We start from the raw sequence: 14,116 nt of genomic DNA, 5'->3' as shown, positions 1-14,116 counted from the left end.
GGTTAAGAGAACTTCATTTATTCATGCAGAACAAGCACAAATTTAAGAACAAGAGTTCCCAACATAGCCGAGGCATATTATGCCTCAAACCCATTTACTTTATCACTCACATGATTATCCTCCCATTATCCATTGACCCTAACGGGCCCAACCAATCCAACTAACTATCATATTATTTCCTTCAATTTCCCTTATACTTGCACCGAACTTCATCAAAGTATTATATTATCTATTGGATTTCATTCAGCCCCCCCTAAGCTCCATTAAATTTATTCTTTCCCCATCCACTTCACAAGACCCTTAAAACAAAAATGCAAGAATGAGTAGAAATAACAAGAAAAACATCGAAAACCAATAGAAATATGACATCAAAAACAAAGTGGCATGGCAATTCACTAAACATAAATAGGTTTGTAAATCAAGTGTAAACAAATCAAAAGGCACCGAAAGCACAAAACTTTCAATGAGCACCATTATTCAACCCCATGGTTCTTAGTGCTTCCAAGAGAAAGCTCAAACTGAGCCTTCTTTAATATTTCATGGTAACCTCTTTTTCCATTCAATCCCCTACATCATACTTCCATAAAAAAATAATTGCTAGTGCATAAATAAACATAACAATATACCAGTTACCTTACCTTGTCATACCCAGCTCACTAACCTGTAATTGAACATGTACATGTATCATCTCTCAAGGGTCTCTGATTCCTTGACAAATCCTACTATAACTGGAAACTAGTTTTTATAACCTATCAAATACATGTTCATGAATATACCATATATCCAAATAATTCCAAAAAAGTTAAGGTTAATAAGACTTCAAGTATTCATGCAAAGCACTCATTCATTTTGAATTGTGGTTGCCAAATGTAGCCAAAGGAAATCTCACCCAATTCCCTTCTTTTACATTTTTTATTGTAGCAATTGAGTCTCATTATCCACTACCACATCACCCAACTAATAGTTATATAAACAAATTAATTGTTACCTTATCACGTTAATACCAATCACGTTTCATACAAATGTTCACACATGTCAGTCACATGCTCCAAAGATCAAGACATCATATCTACAAATTTGGAATTAACCTTTACCAAGACTAACAACCATGTCATGATTTGAAATAAACTCATATTCAATAGTCATAATATTATAAATAGAACACACTTACATTCAAGTACATATTGATTGTCTGAGCACATTTTTGTTAATATGGCCATCTTAAAATAAGATCATTCTTTCATGTAATCTTATAGATAGATACACATATCGTGCAATTAATAAAACATTCAAATAACGTATAAACATACCATATTATATAAATCAAATATATGACATAACAAAACTCATACCTCAATATATCTTAGGGAAGGCTATCACATCTGGACAAGCCATGTTAGATTAGTATGCCATAATATTGCAAATATATCGATTCGTACACGAATATCATAACCATAACTATATGCACAGTCCAATCCATATTAACATGATACATAATAACATCCATATCTTAAATGCAATAACCATAGTCATCATGAATATGACTCAAATGCATATAAAAAGAAGTTTCTATCATTCATGACCATTTCATGCATGTGCACATGACTCCACTGATCAATTAACATCTATCATGCATGTAGCCATAATAGGAGTAGAATGAAAAGCATGTGCATAACCATAATACTTGTAACAACCATTAACCAACAGATATGCATGCCCAACACACAAACATTTATGATGATATTATCTTAGCCCAAGGTCTCATGTTACAACCTCACTCTGATGATCTGAATCTCCTACTCTATCTCAGATAAACACATTAGCATCATGATGACATAAACTACAACAATGAGCATCAAAATTCATGCATAACAATCACATAGACAACTAACATGCATGCTTAAAAAGAACATCCCGCCTATCCAATCCAAGTGTTTGAACCTGGAAGCTCTGATACCACTGTGTGATATCATATATCACCTAAAGAGAATGGAATCCTACTTTGATACCACCATGTAATGCTTCCTCCTACATTTACCCACCTTGATAATATTGCTAGAGTAAACATGAGTTGAGGACTACTATTACATGACTCAACCTCCTACATACAGTTAAGAAAGTGGAATCGATAAACTAAAACTTTACTGACCTTCCTCAGGAGCTACAAGACCCCCAAGAGCTAAAGCACCCATCTACGTGTCCAAATCCTGAGTTAGGTTGTTTATTCGCTGACTTTGACTCCCAAGAGTAGGCATAAAACTACAACAATGCAATTTTAGGCCTCCAGTCACATGCATAAGCGTGTAAGGAAGTGACAGCAGTCCCAATTTCTAAGTTCTATGCCCGCGACCCCAGAATCAGTGCCACCTTTTCAGGTCTTGTTTCCATAACAATGCCCATAGCTTAATGAGAATTTCCAGAATCACAAGTAATGTTAAGACAAAGCTATTAATATAGAACTTGATCAAGGAATTGACTTAATTGGGCCTAACAATGACATTCATTTCGTCAAACAAATTGAGAACATGTAATCTATAAGTCATGAATGAATATATGAACATAGGGGTTTGATACTTATCTAAGAATCATCAAGAAGGTCTAATGAACCAAGTGGATGTTGGTGGCCACCCACCAAGTCCACTTGGACCCCCACCATTATTTCTTTCATCTTTTCAATTTCCTTAATTGTAGCATAATTTACTATTTTTAGCAGTCTTTTGGGTCCTAAACGTCCGGAGTCGTTTTGAGGCCCTAAATGACATTTTTTGGTAAAATCGGGAGCAACATAGGTGCACAAATTGATGTTTCTCTTCCCAAAGTTGTAGTTCTCTGATAGATCTTTCTAACGAGATATTGTGTATGTCAAACGAAGATCGTATGCCAAGGTTATGACCCTGGGAAGTTGATGTACCAATTTACCCAAACGGGGCCCACAGTTTGGTGTTTCACCTTCTAGGGTTAGGTTTTTGGATGTTTAGGGTTTTCCATTGTTTCTCAACAATAAATAGGCCTTCGAGCCTCATTGTAACATAGTTCAGAGGCTTGTATCCCCCACATCTCCTCAGAGATAATCTACCATTGCCCTAGCTGCTTTATTTCCATTTATGTTTGTATGCATATTTCAGTATTTTACAGTAATGAAATGAAGTATTATTTTCACTGCATATCTGTATTTGTGGTTATCTCTATAATTTTTTGAATTCTTGTTTAAATATGGATTAGTGGTATCAGAGTGGTTTTCTTTTTCTCTATTTTTCTTTTCATGTCCCCAACCAGGTTGTGATATAAGGAGTTAGGGCTTGAATTGGTCGAACCTTTGCAAGACCAGCGTTGCAAATCCCGACGGCCTCCCATGGTGGATGAAAAGAAAGATGAGCGGGTAGGATATCCTATCAAAATATTACTTGAAGAAGCCCTCGAGTGACAAAGGAATGCGATGATGGATAACTTTGCCAAGATCCTTCAGCGGCTACCCAGAGGCAACACATCAGCTTCCAATAGCTACTTTGGAAATGCCACACCCTTTAAGGTACAAGTTAATTTTGAAATCCCCATCTTCGAGGGTCAAATAGACATAGACACCATACATAAATTGTTAAATATGCTAGAAGGGTATTTTTCTGTTCATGATTTTTCAAGTCAGGAAAAGATTATATTCTTTCTTCTCAAAGCATCCCCCCACGTCAAGAACTGGTGGGAAACCTACTGCGAGCAGAAGGATGAAGGTACAGGCTCACTATTTTCAGCTGCACCCACTTGGAATTCATTCCAGACTACCATCAAGGAGCAGTACTACCTTGCCGTAAGCTATGAGGATCAATACATAAGGTGGACCATGCTACAACAGGGAAGGGAGCAAGATGTGCCAGAGTTTACCAAATTTTTCCATACCCTTTGGACAAAGTTTGGTATCAACGATTTGGAGTAGCATTTGGTACTCAAATGCCCTGGTTTTGTGCACAAGCACATCCAGGAAGAAATATAATTCCTGAACATCTCCTCGCTTAGCATGGCATACTCATATGCCATCAAGGTCGAGCAAAATTTTAAATAGAAGAAGTGAGACTTTGGATCTGCGAATCCAAAGCAAGGGAAAGGTGCCCCTAAACTGCAGAGCAAAGGACAAAGCCAAGGTGGGTTGGCCCAAGACAACCCGCCAAAGCTGCAACCAAAGAATAGTGCTGCGAAGCTGAAAAAGGACACGGGAAAGTGGTGTGAGTTCCATAAGAGCTCCACTCACCACACAAGTGAGTGTCAGGCCAAGCAATCACTAGTGGCTGAACTAAGAGTTTCAGAATCAGATGCATGTTCCGACTCTGAGTCAAAACCCAACAAGGGGAATGACAAAGGGAAGTAGATTATTGATGTGGAGCCCAACGACACTGTTGCCACCATGAAGATCCAAAGGGAGGAACCCAAATATTTAGAGGAGGAGGAGCATCTCTTCCACTCCTAGATGTGGGTAAAGGGCTCCCTGCTACAATTAATTGTCGATAGCAGGAGCCAAAAGAACCTCATTTTGGCAGAGGTCATGAAGCAGTTGGGCTTATTGACCACAACACATCCACAATCATACACCATTAGGTGGCTTCACCGAGGACGAGATCTTCGGATTAGCCAACAATGTCGCCTTCCATACAATGTCAAGCCCTTCATGGATGAGGCATTATGTGACGATGCTCCCATTGATGTTTGTGATATATTATTAGGACAACCATACTTTTGGAAAGCAACATGTTGTGTATGAATCAAGGCCCCATGTTGTTGTTCTTACTTTGGTAAATAAGTTGTATAGGATACCAGAGGTAGCACTTCCTATCACCATCTCTTTGGTTACTGCAAAACAATGAAGTAAGCTCATTTCGAAAACTGGGAAATTTTTTTTCCTGATGATATGCCCTCAAGGAAAGAAGAGGATGGTGGCCACGACCTCCAGATAGGGTCCCTTTGCATGACAACTACAGATGGACAAGGTCGTGGAGGAGTACGAAGACATCTTCACCTCCCATGTGGGGGTTCTTATGCACTGTTAGGTAAAGCACACCATCGATCTGACCCCAGGTGTGCCACTGCCTAATGGACCAATCTATCAGTTCTCCATTCTGGAGAACGATGAAATCAAGAGGAAGATTTAGGAGTTGTTGTAGAAAGGTCACATCCATCCGAGTTCATCACCTTGTGGGAGCTCGATTGTGTTGGTATAGAAGAAGGATGGGACTTGGAGACTCTCTATTGACTATCGGGTGCTGAACAAGATCATTGTCCGTAATAGGTACCTGACCCCATGGATTGATGACCTCTTGGACTAGCTAAAGGGGGTAAAATATTTCAACAAGATTGATTTGAAGTCAAGATATCACCAAGTACCAATCGAACCCTCCGATGTGTGGAAGATTGCCTTCAAAGCCAAGGAGCACCTTTTCGAATGGTGGTTATGCCTTTTCAATTGACAAATGCTCCTACAACCTTCTTGAGGCTAATGGATGTCATCTTGTAGCCATTCAGCAACACATTTGTAGTGGTGTACTTCGATGACATCTTGATCTTCAGCCAAAGTTGGGAAGAGAACCTCCACCACATCCGACAGGTTCTCCAAACACTATGGCAACACAAGTTATGTGCCAATTTGGAGAAATGTAATTTTGGCATAACTCTGGTTCAGTATCTGGGATACATTATTGATGAATGAGGGGTGTATGTGGATCTAGCCAAGATCCAAGTCATTCGGAATTAGCCATCTCCAACTACTCTGACAGAGCTCCGCAACTTTCTATGTCTTTCCAACTTCTACCGTAGGTTTGTGTTAGGATTTTCTCATATCACTTGGTGCTTGAGTCAAGTTACCAAGGGAGGAGCAAAAGAAAAATTTTTTTTTTGTCTGAGTCTCAACAGAAGGCATTCATAGAGTTAAAAGGTTGCCTCTACTTAGAACCAGTGCTCACATTACCAGACTTGCAACAACCATTTGAGGTCGAGACAGATGCCTCTGACTATGCTATTGGGGTAGTCCTTACTCAACATGGGCATCTAGTAGCATATCACAATGAGACCCTTTCAGACATAGTCCATAAGTATCCCACTTACGACAAAGAGATGTATTCCATTATGCAGGTTTGCCGACCATGGAAGCATTACATTTTGGTGAAGGAAATGGTCATCGAAACAAACCACTGACCCCTACAGTTCATACAAACCCAATGGAAATTGCAAAATGATTGCCATCAAAAGTAATCCACATACCTGCAATAGTTCCATTTAAATATCAAGTATAAGAAGGGAAGCACCAATAATGTTGCAAATTGCCTTAGTCAACCACCGATCATGGCATTAACCACTGTGCTCAACTCTTGTGGGCACGAGACTTCTGATTGGCCACTTCTCTAGAAAAGCGACCTAGAATTCAACCACACATACCAGACACTCTTGGAGGGTCAGGATGTTCTAGATTTTCACCTCTAGGATACTGTGTTATGCCAGCTGGGTCACCTTTGTGCTCCTAGCGAGAGTGCCAAGATGATTTGGGAAGCACACTATAGTCGAGCTTATGGGCATTTTAGGGTCAAGAAAATGGTGGCAGTGCTGCATAAGTATTTCTATTGGCCAAATCTTCGACAGGCTGTCAAGAAATACATAAGATCATGCAATGCCTATGCCATTTCCAAACTGACCATCAAGAAGTAAGGCCTTCATATCCCATTTCCTACCCCTAGTCGATCTTGGGAATCCATCTCCACGGATTATATGTCGGGCCTTCCTTCTAGTAAAGATGGAAATGACTGTGTTTTTGTTGTCATTGATAGGTTCTCGAAGATAGCCGTTATGGCAGCCTGCAAGAAGACTATCACAACAGAAGCCACTGCTAAACTCTTCTTTGAATGAGTGTGGGTACACTTTGGGATCCCATAGTCTATCATCTTAGATCAGGACAATAGGTTCTTCAGTACATTTTATTCTAGCCTCTGGTCGATGCTGGACACCAAACTCACTAAGTCCACAACCTTCCATCCTCAAACTGATGGCCAAACAGAGGTTATGAACAGGATGATCGTACAAATTTTGCACATGTACAACTCAAAGCATCCACGGACATGGGATGAGAGCCTCCCCTATGTTCAGCACAGCTACAACCGGGCTCTCCACAACTCGACTGGCCACAACCCTTTTAGGTGGGCTTGGGATTCCAGCCACTATGTCCCATTGATGTGGCCATGCCATTTTCGGCTACTCACAAAGGTTAGGCTCATGTCTAGTTTGAAAGAGATAAGGAAAACAACTTCATTGAGCACATCCAACATATTCACCAATAGGTGCACGACATTTTGGAGAAATCAAATGCCAAGTACAAGAAGTGACATGATCAATATCGAGTGCCATGCCATTTTCAGATGGGAGACAAAGTCTGGTTGCATTTGCAAAAGAAATTCCTTATTGGAGCCTATCAGAAACTCAAACCACTTTCATATGGTCCTTACACCATTACCAAGGCTATTGGGGATAATGCATTTGAGCTCAGCATTCCCCCATTCCTTGGCCTCCACCTAGTGTTCAATGTGGATCGCCTTTGGCCATACTTTTCACCATTGCTAGACACATCTGACATTGCAGAACAACTCACACCCACAAAGTTAAATCCAGATTACATGGAACAAGATGCAACTGATCAAATCATGAACACATAGATCAAGCACACTCTCCAATAGAATATCCAACTATATCGAATTGTCAAAGTAGGCCAACTCCTTCACCAAGGCAAGTGGCTCACCAGGGACCAAGTTCAATAGAAGTTTCCTAATCTCATGGAGGAGCTCAACACGATGGGGACCATTGCTTCCTATGGGGGGAGGAATGATCCAAGTGGATATTGGTGGCCATCAACCAAGTCCACTTGGATCCCCACCATTGTTTCTTTCATTTTTTTAGTTTCCTTAATTGTAGCATAGTTTACTACTTTTAGCAATTTCTTAGGTCCTGAACTTCCGAAGCCATTTTGAGGCCCTAAATGATGTTTTTTTGGAAACCTGGGAGTAATGTCAGTCTGTAGTTCTCTGATATATCTTTCTAATGAGATATTGTGCACATCAAATGGAGATCATATGCCAAAGTTACAACCCCAAGAAGTTGATGTGCCAATTTACCCAAACAGGACCCATAGTTTGGCATTTCATATTCTAGGGTTAGGTTTTTGGATGTTTAGGGTTTTCCATTATTTCTCAACAATAAATAGGCCTTCAAGCCTCATTTTAATACAGTTCATAGGCATGTAGATGTCACATCTCTTCTCAGAGATAAGCTACCATCACCCTAGCTGGTTTATTTCCATTTCTGTTTGTAAGCATATTTCAGTATTTTATAGTAATGAAATGAAGTATTATTTCTACTGCATCTCTGTATTTGTGGTTATCTATATAATTTGTTGCGTTCTTGTTTAAATCCAGATCATCTAATTCCCTCTCATAATATCAGTAATAACATTTGTTAGCTCAGGCATTCAATAACCATTCATCAACTAATCAAAACATGTAGAGAGCCATAACTAGAACATGTTAGGAAACCATGCTTATAACCATCATATAACTAGAATAATAACCATGATAGAACAACCATCAATGCCACATAATAACAAGCACAAGTAGTCATGAAAGACAAGGGGAAAATAACTCTTATTAACATATGCAAAATCTAACCAAGTCAAGGAGCTCCACGTACCACTTGACAATAAACTGGGTTGAACCAAATATCTCTTTCAACTAATCATCCCCATGCCATATTCCAAGCATGAATGTGGTTCTCAACGCAAAATATATTGGGGCTTCTCGAAAATCAAACCACCTCCACCCTTAGGCTTTACCGCAATGCTACCAAAATCAGTCAAGGGATTCCTAGGCTCAAACAAGAACATACACTACCAGGCTTTAAGACAATCCTGTCAAAATAAGTTAGGCAATCGCTAGGCCAAAAACAAGCTTGGATGACTTTGTATTTCTTCACCAATACCTTGAGGAGCTTTCCCGCCTCCACCCTCAAGATTTACCGCAATCCCACAAAAGCGAGGAAAGGGATTCTTCAGCCCTTTGGAATTTTCCTATGATGACCTCACTCAGTTGCAAAACCATTTGGAAATCCAAATTTCAATCGAATGAATGAACCCCATAACACCATGGATATCTGGAAATGGCAAGGAAACGTTGAAACCACTATCACACTTGTCAAAACCCATGCCAGTGATAACAAGAGATCCAAATACATACATGCATGTACCATGCATCAATAAACTATATAGGAAATCACAGGTGAAGCCTGTTACCTACAAGTATTCCTACTAGAGCTGCTTGATATAAATTTTCCTTTATTTTTCTTTCCTTTCCTTGTCCTTCCTTTCTCCAATTATAGAGCGCTCCAAGAAAGCCCTAAGCGTGAAAGAGAATGAGAGAATAGAGAGAGAGCTCCACTATATAACTATCACAATTCTCAACTAACAAAAGCCTATGAATTGATCTTCAGAAGCCTTTTTATTATTATGACCTCTATTTTCTTCAATTTCCTCTATTTTTCCTTCAATTTCCCCTCATGCAATTTTGTGACCTTTCACCTTCATTTTCTCCTATTTTCCTTTATTTTCATAAATAAAATTTCAATTGACAACTCTTTTCCTTTTCAAATCCTTTCGAGTTCTTTTTCCAATTTCCTTATACATAATAAACTAAAATGACACCCATTAGGATGTTTTTCCCAATATTCATCTTGGAATATGTGTCCCTTGACCTCGGTATTATTTTTCCTTTATTAACTTCATTACATGAACTTTTAGACTAGGGCTATTGCAACCTACAATTTCAAGATTAAATGAAATACTCCCCACCCTGTGTTGATGTTTTTTAATTGAGTATGTTGCTTCGGCACTACATGAACATCTCAAACCTCTCGGCGATTATCAAGAGGTAACAACAATGTTAACATGGACTTTATAGCCACATGAGTAGTGGTTAAATATACACCAAGAGTGGCAAAAATTAACCTTATTTCTTGTTAAAGGAATTGCAATTGACTAGGAAGATTCATACAACTCGCAACCCTGACTGACAAAAGGAAAACAAAGAAACTAACTACACTAACAGTAAATAGCAAGTTATTTACAAAGAAACAAACTAATGAGTGTTTTATGGTTTTTACATTAGAATACTATAGAGCCTCAACTTCATTAAACTTTCAAATTGACTAAAATATGCTTAACAAGAACAATTTAAAACATTATACCTCCTATTAGTGAACGAAATATTTATATACAGAAAAAATTGGTTAAATTAGTGAAGACATATTCCAAATCTTAATTGTACATTTATTATTTAGTTTAATTCTTACTTATATGTGGTTACATTATAAAGCACAAATCTCATCCCCTCACATGAAATACATAATTGAACTATAATGACTAAGATTTCATTAAATAATAATTAAATATTGGGTCATGTTGTAGTCAATTAACAATTCTTTAAAAATAAAATATAAACAGTTTATGAGTAAAACGAAAACAAAATAAAAATATATGGCTAACTAAAAGAAAATATGAAACAACCTAAAGTTAAGGTAATAGTTAACACATTATATGCATGAACAAAGGTTTACATATAAACAAAGGTTAGGGTAGAACAAAGTAAAGTTAACAAAATTTACAAAAAATCATAATATATATATATATATATATATATATATAATGAAACTTACAATTGTAAAAACAAATGAAACAACACATTCATAGAAAGAACATTAAAAGTAAAATTAAACATTATTAAAAAGACACAGGGCCCAAATGCTAGAATAATTATTGAGTCAGGATATGACCAACAAATAAAATTATTTTATTACACTTTCAACATCTAAGTATATCTTTGGAATGATGGAATATGCGCGAAAATGAGAATTTGATACATAGTCAAATTTAAACTGGTCAATAGGGAATGAGAAGATCATATCCCACAAAGCTATCACATAGTTGATACCAACTTTAGTGACAATAATAGTGGAAGAAATGAAAAATTAATGATCTCTACCTTTTTTTTTACTCTTAACCAATATAGTATGCATTCACATTCTAAGAAGCACTTGGAAAGGAAACCTACAAGCCAACAATGATGTCATACAAACAGAGATCAAATGTGAAAGGAAGGAACTAGAAATAAAACAAATAAACCTCATTGACTAGTCATGCCCTTACTCACAAATACATGAGCATATAGGTATGAAAGTGGGGACCCCTTTTGTTGAGAAAACTCCTGCATTTTAAAGATGTACTAAGGAAGATGAATGGTTTCGATCCTCCTCCAATTGTCATAAATTGAGTGCTCGTTGTTTGTATTATTTTTTTCCATTTTGAAATTGTCTCATACCTAATCAAAACTTTGTTCAAAACTTCACTCTTTGGTGCATATGCATTATCCCCATTCGCACTTGTTAAATACAATACATATTTGTTTATTTTACTTTATATTATTATTAATTTTTTCTAGATTCTCCCCTTTTTTCATTAATAGGGGCAGTTGTTATCAATATCATGTTCATGATGATAGGAAGTTTTCAAATTTGTAGTGGAAATTTGTCCACACTCTAATAATCATTCTCCACCTAAATTGGCATTATACACTACATACATGGAAAGCCTATAACATGATTTATCTCCTCATATCATGAACTCACCATATCTTATCAACCTTTATCATCCATATAAAACCCTCCCCGTGACCTTTTAAATATATCATATTTGTTTCCTTATTAAATAAGGATACTCTTTCATAGGTCCACCCTCATAAATTTCTTAATTAAATTTAATATAAACAATGTAATGATTTTTTCATTTCTTTTCCCGGTTTTCACATTTGAGGAGATGTTAAAATAGTGAAGCCATCTCAATTGGAGTAAAAGAAGCTTCAACACCTTTGTTTCCAACCTTTCCACTAGATCTTTCCAGGGCCTATTCCATCTTTTCATGAGTTACAATCCCAAATAGGGATGGCATACCTGAATTTACACTATCAAAAGATATTCATGAGGTTGCAGAATTCTCTACATCATCATAATGTGTAGTAGCACCTCCGACCAAAAATTTTAACAAGCATCATCACATATGCTATATAAGATTAATTCAATGAATATTATATAAAAGTATAATATTTTCCAATATTCCATGCAAAAATAACCAATCCCCACTAATAGAGTTGCTCTCCAAAGTAATTTGGATGTTGAGAAATTCCTGACAATCCCTTCTCAAGAATGGGTTCAACTCAGGAACCTAGATCCTTTAACAACTTGTTCTTGCAAACGAAATTATAGAGTTGAGTATCTACAAAGTAACCAAAGGAAATTCCTATTATGTGAAACAAAGTAGGAAAGTAATCCAAAGCATTCCAAGGTTGTGTAATAGTATGCACTTCAAAGATTGGAAAGAAAATCCTAACGAGGAAGATGTGCCAAAAGGCATATGTAGTAAAAAGGACGTACACCAAAAATTCTTGGGATAATTCTTTCATAGATCAATGAATATTTAATTCTCCTTCGATCCACACTATCATTCTTCCATTCTATAGTAATTGTGGGTGAGATGAATATTCCACATGTCATAAATATCACAACCCTTGATCTCCATATATTCATATGAGAGTAAAGGTGAGTGGCAATAATAGTAAGGGATCATCATAGGAAATACAATCTGTTACACTAAAAAATGTAACCATGGCTATTTACAGTTAGTATGGCTCTATCAACAGTCATGCTATCCTCCTGGGCAAGTCTTATGCCTCTACTCTCCATGTCAAACTCCAAAAAGAGATAAAGTCTTTGTAAATGTGTTTATCTCTAGGTACGCAGATTCTCTCGGCCTTACCTGTGTGTACGCACCTAATGTTCACAAAAGCTACGTACTTGTACGCTCTGTGTGTAAAGGGGCAGGTGCGTACCCCTGTAAAGGTCAAAAGGCGCGAGTTTCATCTTTAAAAAGTTACTTGTGGTCATTTCTAGAGCATTCTAGAAGGTTGTTCGACGTGTATTGAGCGCCTCCAGATGGTTCATGTACCCCTATGGAAGAGGAACTTATCCCATCAAGAGAGGAGCTATCCCATCCAAAGAGGGGATTATCCCATTGATGGTGGACCTGATTAACTTCCTCTTGAGCACTATAAATACAGGCATTGGGCCAGAAGGAGGAGAGGTTGAAAGCTAAACATTTCTAAGGGTAGATGCTGCTGGAATTAGGACTCCCATTTAGAAGCTTGTGAGGAGAGATTCCCATCCTTTCTTGTTTCATTTGGAAGTGGGTGAGCTTTGTCAAAGTAAAGGAGAACTCTTGATGGACCCTGGGAGGGACTTGCACAACACCAAGGCTCAGGTTGTAATTGTTCCTTTTGTTTCCTATTAATGCAAATGAGTCCATTCTTCTCAATAACTTGTTATTTATGAGTTGTTTCATGTACTCCTTGGTCTATATGTTAAATATGTTTTATTTTATGAGATTATCAAGTGCTATTTAATCGTTTTATTGTTAGTGAATGCAGGTTTCGAAGTGAAGGAGGAGCTCATCCAGATCAGCGAGGCTGGACTACTACAATAGCGTTGGACTACAGGTAGGATCTAAACACTTGATTTCTTGTATGGTAAATGCATGTTTAGAGAAGGATTGCTCTTGTTTGTCTTGTTTGTCACTAGAGAGTCTTAGGCTCCTAGGGAGGTTGGTTGTGTCCGCACTATCGACTCTTTCCGTCTGACACAATCCAATAGATATTTGTTGACCAAGTTCTCTCAGAGGAATTTCATCATTTTCATAAAATGCCTCTACATGTCAAACTCAACAACATGGGGGTCATTGATGGTGGTGGGCCTTGGAACCAACTTTACAACCAACATACATATATATATATATATATATATATATATATATATATATATATATATATATATATATATATATATACATTGTAAATGTTGATTCCAAGGCCCACCGCCAACAATGACCCCATGTTGTTGAGTTTATATATATATATATATATATATATATATATATATATATATATATATATATATATATATATATAGATATATATATATATATATATATATATATTTGTATGTG

Source organism: Pinus tabuliformis, chromosome 2_1, assembly GCF_031772625.1.
Source record: "Pinus tabuliformis cultivar Carrire ecotype Pingquan chromosome 2_1, CPIR1, whole genome shotgun sequence".
Lineage (NCBI taxonomy): Eukaryota > Viridiplantae > Streptophyta > Pinopsida > Pinales > Pinaceae > Pinus > Pinus tabuliformis.
This window is presented reverse-complemented; position numbering follows the sequence as displayed.